Genomic DNA, 10,654 nt, shown 5'->3' on the forward strand with positions numbered 1-10,654 from the left:
GGAGAGCTGCAGACATCCCCTGCCCACCTGTCTTGAGCACCCACACTGGTGAAGGGAGCAAGAAGTGCAGTCATGGATAAATGACACAAAGGTGCTGCTCATGCTGCCATCACAGGGGTTCAGCTCCAGGACCAGCCTGTGGGCTGGGTGAGGGGCTCCTCGGTGAATCTTGGGGTCCATCCAGCACCAGTGCTGAACTCAAGGGAGGTTGAAGGTGCCCTGCTGCACCTTCTCCGCACGCCCAATCCCATCTGATGGCACTGAGGGGAGTGGGAAAACCTGGAGCTGGGAAAGACCCCAGTTCCACATCACTGTCAAACACAGCCCTTCAGGCACTGCCGGCTCCCCTGTCATAGAATCACTGAACAGTTTGGGTTGGAAGAGACCTCAAAGATCATCCCATTCCACCCCCTGCCCTGGGTAGAGACACCTTCCACTAAGCCAGGTTGATACAAGACCCGTCAAACCGAGCCTTGGACACTTCCAGGGATGGGGTACCCACAGCTACTCTGGGTAACCTGCACCAGGGCCTCACCAGCCTCACAGGGAAGAATTCCTTCCCAATATCCCTTCTAACCCTGCCCTCTGTCAGTTGAAGCCATTCCCCCTTGTCCTTTAACTTCAGGCCCTTGTAAATAGTCTCTCTCCATGTTCCTTGTAGCCCCTTCAGGCACTGTAAGGCCACAACTATGTCACCCCATATCCTCCTCTTCTCCAGGCTGAACAATCCCAATTCTCCCAGCCTTTCCTCACAGTAGAGCTGCTCCATCCCTCTGATCATCTTGGTGCCTCCTCTGGACTTGCCTCAACAGATCCGTGTCTTTTTCTGCGCCCAGAACCCCAGAGCTGGATGAGGAGTGCGAGGAACACACCAAAACAGAGAAGCCACAGAGTTGCTTGTGTTTTGTTTTTTTTTTTTTTTTCTTTTTTTGTTCGAGGGTATTTCTTTTTAATTATTTTATTACGATGATGATTTGGGGTTTGCGGTTTTTTTTTCGGGGGGATGGGGTGGGAATTTTCCCCTCACAGCGAGGAGTCCGGGAAAGCAGCGGCCGCTGCGATGCCGCCATTGCCGCCGGGGGGCGCCGCGGTGCCGCCGCCGCGCCCGCGCCGTTCCTCGACAGCGGCCGCACCCCCACACCGGGATCCCCAAACCTGGGATCCCTAAAACCAGGACCCCCCAAACCGGTCCCGAGGACACCCAGCCCTGTCACAGCCGCCCCCTGCCCCGGCTGCGCGCCCAGTGGGCTGCGGCATCGGGCCCGCCCCGTCCCGCGCCCCGCCGGCCTCTCCAGCTCCTCATGAGGGAGGAGGAAACTTCCTCTTTCGCTCCGTCTTGTTTAAGAAAAAAAAAAAAAAAAAAAAAGAGAGAGAGAAAAAAACCCGGCACAGAAATAAAGCCAATCCCTAAACCCACCCGACATTCATACTCTCCCATCCTGGGATGGGTCTCAAAGCTCATGCCTAAACTTAAAAAGGAAAAGGGGGGGAAAAGGGAAAAGAGGAAGAGGAAGAAGGAGGGTGAAAGGAGAGGCAAAGGGGAAAGAAGGATGGGAAAGAAAGAAGGGGGAAAGGGAAAACAGGGAGGAAAAAGGGAAAAGGGGGGAAGGGAAAAAAGGAAGGGAAAGGAAAAAAAGACGGAAAGGGGAAAAAAATACAGAAAGGGAAAAAAGGGAGGGAAGGGAAAAAAGGAGGGGGAAGGAAAAAAGGGAGGGGAGGAGAAAAGGGGGGAAAGGAAAAAAAGGGGGGAAAGTCAAAAAAAGGGATGAAAAGGGGAAAAAAGGGGGGAAGGGGAATAAGGGGGAGAAGGGGAAAAAAGGGAGGGAAGGATGGGGAAATGGGTGGATGAAGGGGGAAAACAGGATAGGGAAGGAGAAAAAAGGGAAAAGTGAAAAAGAGGGGGAAAGGGGAAGGGGAGAAAACGAAAAAAGGGGTAAAAGGGGAAAAATGAGGGGGAGAAAGGGAGGGGAAACGGAGAAAAAAGAAGAAAAAAGGGGGGAGGGAGAGAGGGAGGAAAGCGGAAAAAACGGGGGAAAGGGATGAAAAAAAGGAGAAGTGGGGGGGGGGGGGGGGGGAGGGAGGGAAGAAAAGGAAAAAAGAAAGAAAGAAAGAAAGAAAAGCCATCGGGGCTTACTCCCGAGAGCCGGTGCCGGGAGGGAACGACGGAGAGGGGGTGGCCGAGAAGACGTGACCAGGGGGACAATGAAGGCCGGGACCGCCCTTTGTGTGGGGACGGGGTCGGGGGACGGAGGGAGCTGCAGAGGGTCCCATCTCTCCGCACATACACTGCCCCCGCTTCTTCCCGCCGTCCGAACTCCCTCAATTCCCTCCACGATGCTCTCACTTTTCCTTTGTAACACAAAGGCGAGATCCCCGGGAGCGGAGGGGGAAGACAGTGCCCGTGCCACAGAGAAGCTGGACGCGGGTCTAAGAGGGGGCGTTTTGCTCCACTGACCTCGCGATCCTCCTCCTCCTCCTCACCCACTGCCTCCCTTTCCGCAGTGAAAATGTGGCTCAGGGGGATACGCTGCTCTCCGGCTCCTCGGGAGAGAGATGCTCAGCACCTCAGCTCCGCTCTGCTCTGCGAGCAGCTTTCCAGGAACATCAGGAGAAGAGATTAAAAGGGAAAAAAAAAAAAAAAAAAAGGGGGGAGGGGGGAGATGGATGGGGGGAGCACACAGGAGCGGAGGAGATCGAGCACACGCTTTTCCCAGCGCTAGAAAAGCCGGTGGCTGAAGGGAAAGGTCCGTTCTGGTAGCTCCTGCCACACGGGCGCTTTGTGTACTTAACATCCAAACGGAGCAACTTCCTCCCGTCTCCCTCCCGAGCCCAAGGTGCGGCTCTGCCTTCCCAGCCATCCAAACCACCAGTAGCAAACACTTCTGCCAGGGCTCCCACCCCAAAGTCTTCTATTCCCTAGTTTTCTTTGTTCTCCTCCTTGCACTGGATTTTTTTTTTTTTTTTTTTTTTTGTGGGTTCCCGAGCATCCCTCCTTCTCCTCTCCCCTGTGCGTGTCGTTGAACTTACCCCAGGTTGTTTAAATTCACCAATCATCGCTTATTCCCTCCCGCTTAAGATTTGCAGTTCAAACTCTTTGTTGGTACAGCAGTAAAACAATTGTTTTAAATCCCACACTAAGTGTTTGCTGCAAATCATAGGTAAAGAAAGGGTGGGGGGGGGGAGGAAAAAAAAGTACAAAAAACCAAGCCGCAATAAAAGAGTTATAGTTACCTTAAAAGGTAGCGTATTGCAGAGATCACAAAAAATCACAACGTGGTGGCTGGTCTAGTCCAGAGATCCCAGTGGCCGCATGAAAGAGTAAATCCCCTCGCTAGTGCTGGAAGGAGCCGGTGGATCCGGGGTCTCCCCTTCTCCCAGAGCTCGGTCTTCCCTCCTTCCCTGCCCTCCCGCCAGCGAGCACCTGACTCACGGCTGCGGAGCCAGGACCGAGCTGTGGGCAAAGGGAGCTCGCCTGCAAGTTCAAATGCGAGCCTCAGCCACCCATCATTATTATATCGTTGTACCGTCAGCGCTGCAGAGGAGGGGCGCTGGCTCGGGGAGAGGAGGGTTCACAGGCTCTGCGAGAGCCTCCCTGCAATTTCCAAAGCTCCTGCAGCTGCTAGGCGCAGGAGAGCCCCCAGCGCCCGCCTGCGCCGAGCGGGGCCCCCCTCTCCGCCCCCTCGGGGCGCCCCCTGCACCCCAGACCCGCAGTGGGACCCGCAGCCCGGTGCGGCGGGACGGGCACTAGCCATCCGGAGAGGGTGCACAGGGCGCATTGTTCCCCAATTAAACAATTAACCGAGAAAAGAATGCAGAGACCTCCTGTACCCTGGCTCCGGAAGCCGGTTGAAATGGGGGAAAGTGACTGGGACCGAAATCCTTTTTTTTCCCCTTTGCCTCCCCAGTCTCAGTGGAGATTGCAATGAAAGAATATATTGGTGCTGGCTCCAAACTTCCCCTGCCAATACTAATTCACAGGCAGACTTGCATAGGCAGCCTCCTGAGCCAAGCTTCTCCACCCTAGCTTTATGAATCTCCAGCCATTTTTCTTTCTTTTTATTTTTTTTTTTTTTAGATTAGACTCTGCTTTTGCTGTCCAAACCTCTCAGAGATGAAGTCATAAGCAGAATTCTAAACCACTCTTTTACAAGGGACTTTCACCAGTTAATAAAGGGTCTTCTGTCCTCTCCAGGCAGCTCCTGTCCCAAAATGTTCCTATCTCAGTCTATGGGAGACGCTTAAGGCACCCTCTCAAAACACTGGCAGAAGAGGTGCCTCTGGCATGTGCCTTCTCAGACCACTGGATGCCACAAGCCCCCCTCCTCCAGGAGGGTGTAAAGCCCAGGCCAGAAAAGAAAACCCTGGAGGAATAGGTGTGCCTGATCACACTGCTCACACCTGGGCACGTCTTTGGCAGCCCCAGGTACAACTGGAAGAGGCAGAGGAGTTTTCTTTCAGCACCTCTTGCTGTTACTGTTCCAGCTGGTCTGTCCCCAGAGTTATGCTGACAGTGGATTTCAGACAATCCCAAAGCCCTCATTTCCAAAGACAGACCTCCATTGCCAAGTTAGAGGAGCTGCAGGTGGAAAGATGACAGACAAACAGGAGGAAATAGAGACCTGGAGGCTTAAACCAGACAAGGTTTGTGTGAGCTGTGGCCTGGAGATGGAGTGCTGGGTGAAATGCTTATCTCACCTTGCAAAGCTTGTTGATCTTTCCGCCTTGAATAGGGTGAACCCACATCTGGTTACTTGGGGTGCTGGAGAGAGGCTGCTCCCCTTCTCCCATGTGAAGACAGTGCAGGAGCCCTCTTCACCATTGCCAGCCCCCACCAGCACCAGTCCCTCCAATTCCCCGTGCATGGATGAGACCCTACCTGGCACATGTTCCTCCTGTGCACTGGTCTTGCCCCATGTTGGGATGCAGGTTTCTCAATCCTTGAACCTTGTGTGGTGGAAGAGCTGACAGAAATACAATTCTTTGCTTTCAAACAGGCACTAAAAAGAGTTGCAGGCACATTTTTGAGAGGGTTTGATGCAAATTCACACAAAGGCTTTGCAGTTCCTGTTTTTGCCAGCCTGGCCTTCCCTGCCTAGCAGTGTCACTGCTGAGACGGTACACACTTCCTCTGCACAATGTTGTGATGAAAGGAGAACACTTCACTTGGAATCTCTCCCACATTGATTCAAACAAGCCTCTTCTGCTCTCCCAGACATAAGGGGTCTGTGTGAGACACACTTTTAAGGCACTGTTCCCTCTCCCTACACAGTCTTAGCCTCCTCAGGCTGCAGACAAACCCTTTGAGGATATGTGCATAAGGCAGGAAACTCTCTGGACTTCTCCTGTCCTTTGCACCAATTCTCTTTTCTGGATGAAGAAGTGGGAGACCATCCTGCCACCATCCCAATCCTCTGGAAAGGACAACAGGACATACCCCATAACATTAGGTATCTACCTATCTCCAGGCCACCCTCAAAGACAAATGATGAACTTGTAAATGACGAGGCATCACAGTCAAACTGAAGTTGCCCCTCTATCCTTCACCATCCACCCCAACTTTCCAGCTTGTTCTCACTCACTCCTGCCTTGGCTTCAGGCAGGATGGGTGTCCTCCGATGGAGCAGAAGCCTCTACAGCCCTCGTCTTGCTTCTCCATCATCTCTTCACTCATGTCCACTGGAGACAGAACAACTGCTGCTGGCAAAGGATGGGAAGAGACGATTCTGCTGTCCCCACCCTGTGGAGATCCATGCTCTGCCGAAGAGCGTCTCCTTATAGCCGTGACTGCCCCGGGTGCCAGCAGCACAACCCCGAGAGGGGAAGTTGGACCTGTCTCTTCCCACTGGGACACGCGCTGTTCTGGGGGTCCAGCTGAATTGCTGACCAACCTTTCTGGGAATGAGGAGACAGCATGACCAGAAATTTGGGGTGGGGGTAGGGCGGGGTGGTAGGGCGTGTTCTCTACCTGCAGACACCTATAGACACCACCAAGAAGCAACGAGGAGTTAAACCCTGGGGCTAACTCAGCCTTGCTGCTGGCACATCTTTCTTTTCTTTTTCTTTTTGTTGTCATTGTTGGTTTTGTTGTTTTTTTCCCCCACGATAGAAAAGAAAATAGATTATTTTTCCAAAAAGAAAAGACTCTTCAGCCCTTCCCTTTCCTCTCCCACCCCACGCCTGCCGGAGCCCTGATAAAAACCGACTGGCCAAGCTGCTCGATTTCGGAGCTGGAAAGAAAGCAGAGGATGCAGAAACCACCCCCTTCCCCCCTTCCCATCCCGCCCCACCACCTTCCTCCTCCTCCTCTTCCTTCTCTTCCCCCGGAGGAGCTCCTGGAGCCCCCTTTCCAGAGGGGAAAACCGAGGGGGGCACAAGGAGAAGAGGCAGACGGGGAGCTCTGTGTTTCCCCCGTGCCCCCCACCCCTTCACTTCGCGATGGGATGGGGGTTTCTGGGCAGGGGGGTGGGGGGCGATGCGGAGCGAGTGAAGGTGGTAGCGGGGCTTCCCTTTCCCTGTGCTCAGCCACTCTGATGGGTTACACCAGAGACCCTCGGGGCTCTCAAAAAGGGCTGGGGAAAGTGAAGAGCTGATCAAGCTGCAAAAACAGACCTCTGCAACCTCCCGGTGTTTTCGTCCCTCTTTAACTCTCCCCGTCTTCCTCCAGAGCCAAGGTTTCTGCACTGAACCAAGAAACTGTCTAGAAAGGGGATCTCCTTTCCTCCTCTCAGAGAGACCACTCAGGCTGCCTCCACGGATTTTGTCAGAGGCCCAAAACATTGTCTGACTTACTGCGAATGTCAGATATTTTGCTTTGTAAATATTTTAGGAAAAGTAGAAACAGTAAACCTTTCCTCCAGCTGCCAAATATCTCCCATGACAAATCATTGTTTTCAGATGTTCAGATTTGTGTGAGAAAACCCAAGAAAAGGGAAAATGTTTAGGCTTTGTCTGCATCTTAAAGCAATATCACTGGAGAAAAAAAAGTAATCCTGCTAGCTACATCATAGTCCAGAGATGAAGAAAAAATTCTATTTTCATTACACACTTTTTAAGCATAGGTTTTATGTTACGGGCTCAACAATGACTATGATTTTAAATGTGAAACATAGACCCTAAATGGTTCTTTACGAGGAACCATTGTTTTGAAATATCTGAAATTAATTAGACCATGGCTACAGCCAATGTGCAAATATCAAACTGAACATCTGTTAAAAAAAAACTTCCCATCACTTGAAAGAATACTGTGAGTCTAAAACACAATCTCTCAAGGAAAAACTAATTTGTCTAGCATAGGTTCTCTTAAGCCATCTTTTGTGGCTTCACAATCACCTTTTCTTTGTCTTTTCTGTACTTGTTTCCTCCTTTTTTTTCCTCCTAAGCCACTGTATGTGAAAAACCTTATGTAAAAAAAAAAGGGAATAATTAATGTAATTTAGGTGCCAGCAGCACTAAGGTCAGTTTAGGCAAATCAAAGATCCTTGCAAAGTTATTCCACTTTTCAAGGCCACTAGATCTGAAGGTCCAGACTCCCATTGCCATCTCCTTGTAAAGGGCTGTGCCATGCCACATGTGCTGAAAAACAGTCCACTGACCCAATTTTCCCCTTTCAGAGGTACAGAACTGTCAGCTGCTTCCTGATTCTGCAGTGGTTCAGTTATCTAAACCCCAGTGTGCTTTCAGAAACCACAAAATCTTTTGAAACAATAGACTTCTGCAAGTTCTTGGATTCCGTGTTTAAGAAAAGCTTTTCCCAGTCCTTCTCTTTCCTACTCTTTGAGTCAAATGTGTTTTCAGAGGCAAATTAAAACTCTTCAGAGGAGTCAATCTTAGCAGCAGCAGTAACCATAGCGTATACAACCACTTTCTCAAATGAAACACTCGATGGCTTATGTCAATGTTTCTTTTGTGGCAAAACCCTTCTCCACCTATTTTTGCTCCATGTTTCTTCAGCGGAGGGGAGAGCACTCAGCTATGAATAGAGTGTTTCCTTTGGTAACAGAATAAGGCACGATTGATGGTTAGATATTATTTCTGCATTAAATGTAATGATGCAGACACGGCATTATCTACCTTGAGATAGTGTGTTTCCAGGACAGGGTTTATCAGGAGTAGGTCCAGGCTTTCAGCAGCACTGGGTGGTGACAAAGAAAATGGTATGTTTTCCTCCTGTGTTTCGGTGCTGCCTTCTTTTCTGCTGCAATGTTTCTGCTCTGACTCCAAGGACAAGAGGCCAGACTGGGATGTTTTTTGTTCCCATGGTTAATCCCCTCAAAACCTTTGTCAGAAGGCTCTGGTGGTGTTTGGTTCTGCCTGGTGTAAGCCAAAAAATCAGGCTCTGTCTTCAAGTCAGACTGAAAAAGCAGTCTGCATCACACAGCCAGATCTGACTCCTTGAAGAATAGTTGCTTTGTAATTTTGGGCAGGAGTTGTCAGCGTGGGTAGGTCACCACCAAGGTCTTTCTCAGTGTTGATCCCTATGAGGACCAAACACAGGACAAGGCAAGAAAGGGGGAAAGAAACTAAGAAACTTATCAGCACAGGATGGCCTGAGCCATAGTCAAGTGTTGTTCTAATCCATAGTGTCCTGGGCTTCCTCTGATAAACTCCATCCTGGGCATGCATTATTTTTGTTTTGATAACTCTGTGGCTGGATCATAAGCTTTAGTGAAGAAGTAACACTGAATAATCAAATGTGGGTTTATTCTCTTGCTGTTACCAAAACAAATGAGTCTATTTTACTCTTTTTAATTTATTTTTTTTCCTTTATGATATGAAGGTACCACCATTGTGCAAAGAATAAACTCTCTGGATCTGGTTCCACACTGACAGGGCAAACTCTTGAAATGGATTAAGAGAGATTTTCTTAACTAATCTCTTCTTCCTGGGCCTTCTCATCCTTGGCTAAAGGAATAACAAACATTCGCAACACGATTAATCCAAAGCCCACTGAAGTCACTGGAAAGATCCTCCTGACTCCACAAGTGTCAGTCAACAGTTTCTTCTCCCTTGACGTGTGTGCAGGGGAATCAAAGAAGTGATATAGATCAGAAAGACCCTAAAGAGTCAGGGAAAGGGAGGATTCAGGCTTTTTCATCATCCTCCATCACGCGGGAAAATCTATATTTTTCTTTCCTGGAGACATATTTTTTCAGATCAAAACAGAAAGGTGGAAACTTGGTAGCTGTTAGCAGGCAAGGAAAGATTAAAAGATCCATGTCTACAGGAAGAGTCATAACCCATCATGAGACAAAGAGTGTAAATAGGCTGAAAGAGCTGATCCAGGCCTATTCCTGGAATCTTATGTCTTTTGGCTGGCTCTCAGACATGGCCAGGAGAGCATCTGTGATAACATCATTTAAAATAAGTAATAAACATATAAACAAACAAACACACAAAGTGGGCTAGTGGGGTCTGCAAATACTTCTTGCACAATTTGCAAGATTCTCGGAGTAGTAGTAAATATTTGTCTCCCAAAAAACTTATCACTAGGAAGTGATAATTTTTTTTCAGTGGGGAGAGGATGGGTATAAAAGCAGAGAGAAGTATTTGGTTATCCCCTGTTGAAAACTTTGCTCTGTTGAACGTTGCTCTGATTTTTAATACTTTTCTATTATTATTTTTCTGAATGTCCTCTGTTTTTTAATGCACTTTTAAAATTTTTATTTTGAAGGCCTCAAAGCAGGAAATGTAGTACCTACAAAGTTCATTTTCCCTTAACATGGAACATGAATCACAGTTGTAGCAGAGAAAAGTTTGGAAAGAAGAAGCAAATTCACCTGAAGACCCAAACAGCAAATAAAAATAATCAGTGACAGAAAAAAACCCCCAAAGACAGCTCCCCAGGTGAGCCCTGAAGGCCAGGCATCAGGCAGTGCTGCTAAAATGCCTCTGCAGACTAAACCAGGGCACTCCGCCCAAGGAGCATCAAGCTCCATGTTCCCCCCACACTATCCCAAGCTCTCCTCTGTGACCAAGTATCCTCAGGGCTGTCACCAAGGATTCCTCATCAATTTTTGTGAAGACATATGACATTTTTATCCTCCATCTGCTGAAGGAAGGAAATATTTCTGGTGTCCAGATATTCAGTGAAAGGTTTTCTCTGTTGCGGTGAGCAGAGTCTCCCAGGATGAGGGAGAACGGGAACAATGTTAGCGTTCATAACACTGGCTGTAGGAGTTAGAAGATGTCCTTTTTACTATAAAATCAGACAGAAATAGCAGAAACTTTGTGACATTTTTCTGTACTAATGCAAGTGGACCTACTACTGCTGTTAGCCTGGTGCCAAAGTGCAACGGAGGGTCCTCTCTTCACCTGGCTGAGCACAGGCTTTCAGCAGACAGCCCCAGAGGGTGACACTTCTATGCCCAGAGTGCTTAGATAGTAGCTCCTGCTATCTCTTTGGAGTGGTGAGTTTGCAAACAGGGTCAGTGGTGTGCTCTGGAGCAGATAAGGAGCTCTCACAGTGGGGGCACGAGCTCCCCTGAGATTCTGAAACCTGCTGCCATATGGATATTTTGTAATGGCTGCTGGTCCTTCCTGCTGGCTCTGTGAGCCAAGAAACATGGAGCTCTGTGGCACCATAAATATAGATAAACCACTTGCCTGGTATTTTATTTTAAGGGATGGGAGGGGGTCAGGTCTCTGCAGAATGGGA

General features: G+C 49.1%; 1 protein-coding gene across 4 annotated transcripts in view; it reads right to left on the minus strand.

Moving 5' to 3' along the window:
- Positions 1-3,514, minus strand: part of VCAN (versican) — a 97,232-nt gene extending 93,718 nt beyond the window's left edge. For all 4 annotated transcript variants that reach the window (XM_051806763.1, XM_051806764.1, XM_051806762.1 and 1 more), the window contains exon 1: positions 3,232-3,514. The gene's annotated coding sequence lies outside the window, so the exon portion shown is untranslated. The remainder of the gene's footprint in view (positions 1-3,231) is intronic.
- Between the last annotated feature and the right edge of the window lie 7,140 nt (positions 3,515-10,654).

Source organism: Manacus candei, unplaced genomic scaffold (assembly GCF_025592945.1).
Source record: "Manacus candei isolate 608988 ecotype Guabito, Panama unplaced genomic scaffold, ASM2559294v1 h1tg000068l, whole genome shotgun sequence".
NCBI classification, from domain to species: domain Eukaryota; kingdom Metazoa; phylum Chordata; class Aves; order Passeriformes; family Pipridae; genus Manacus; species Manacus candei.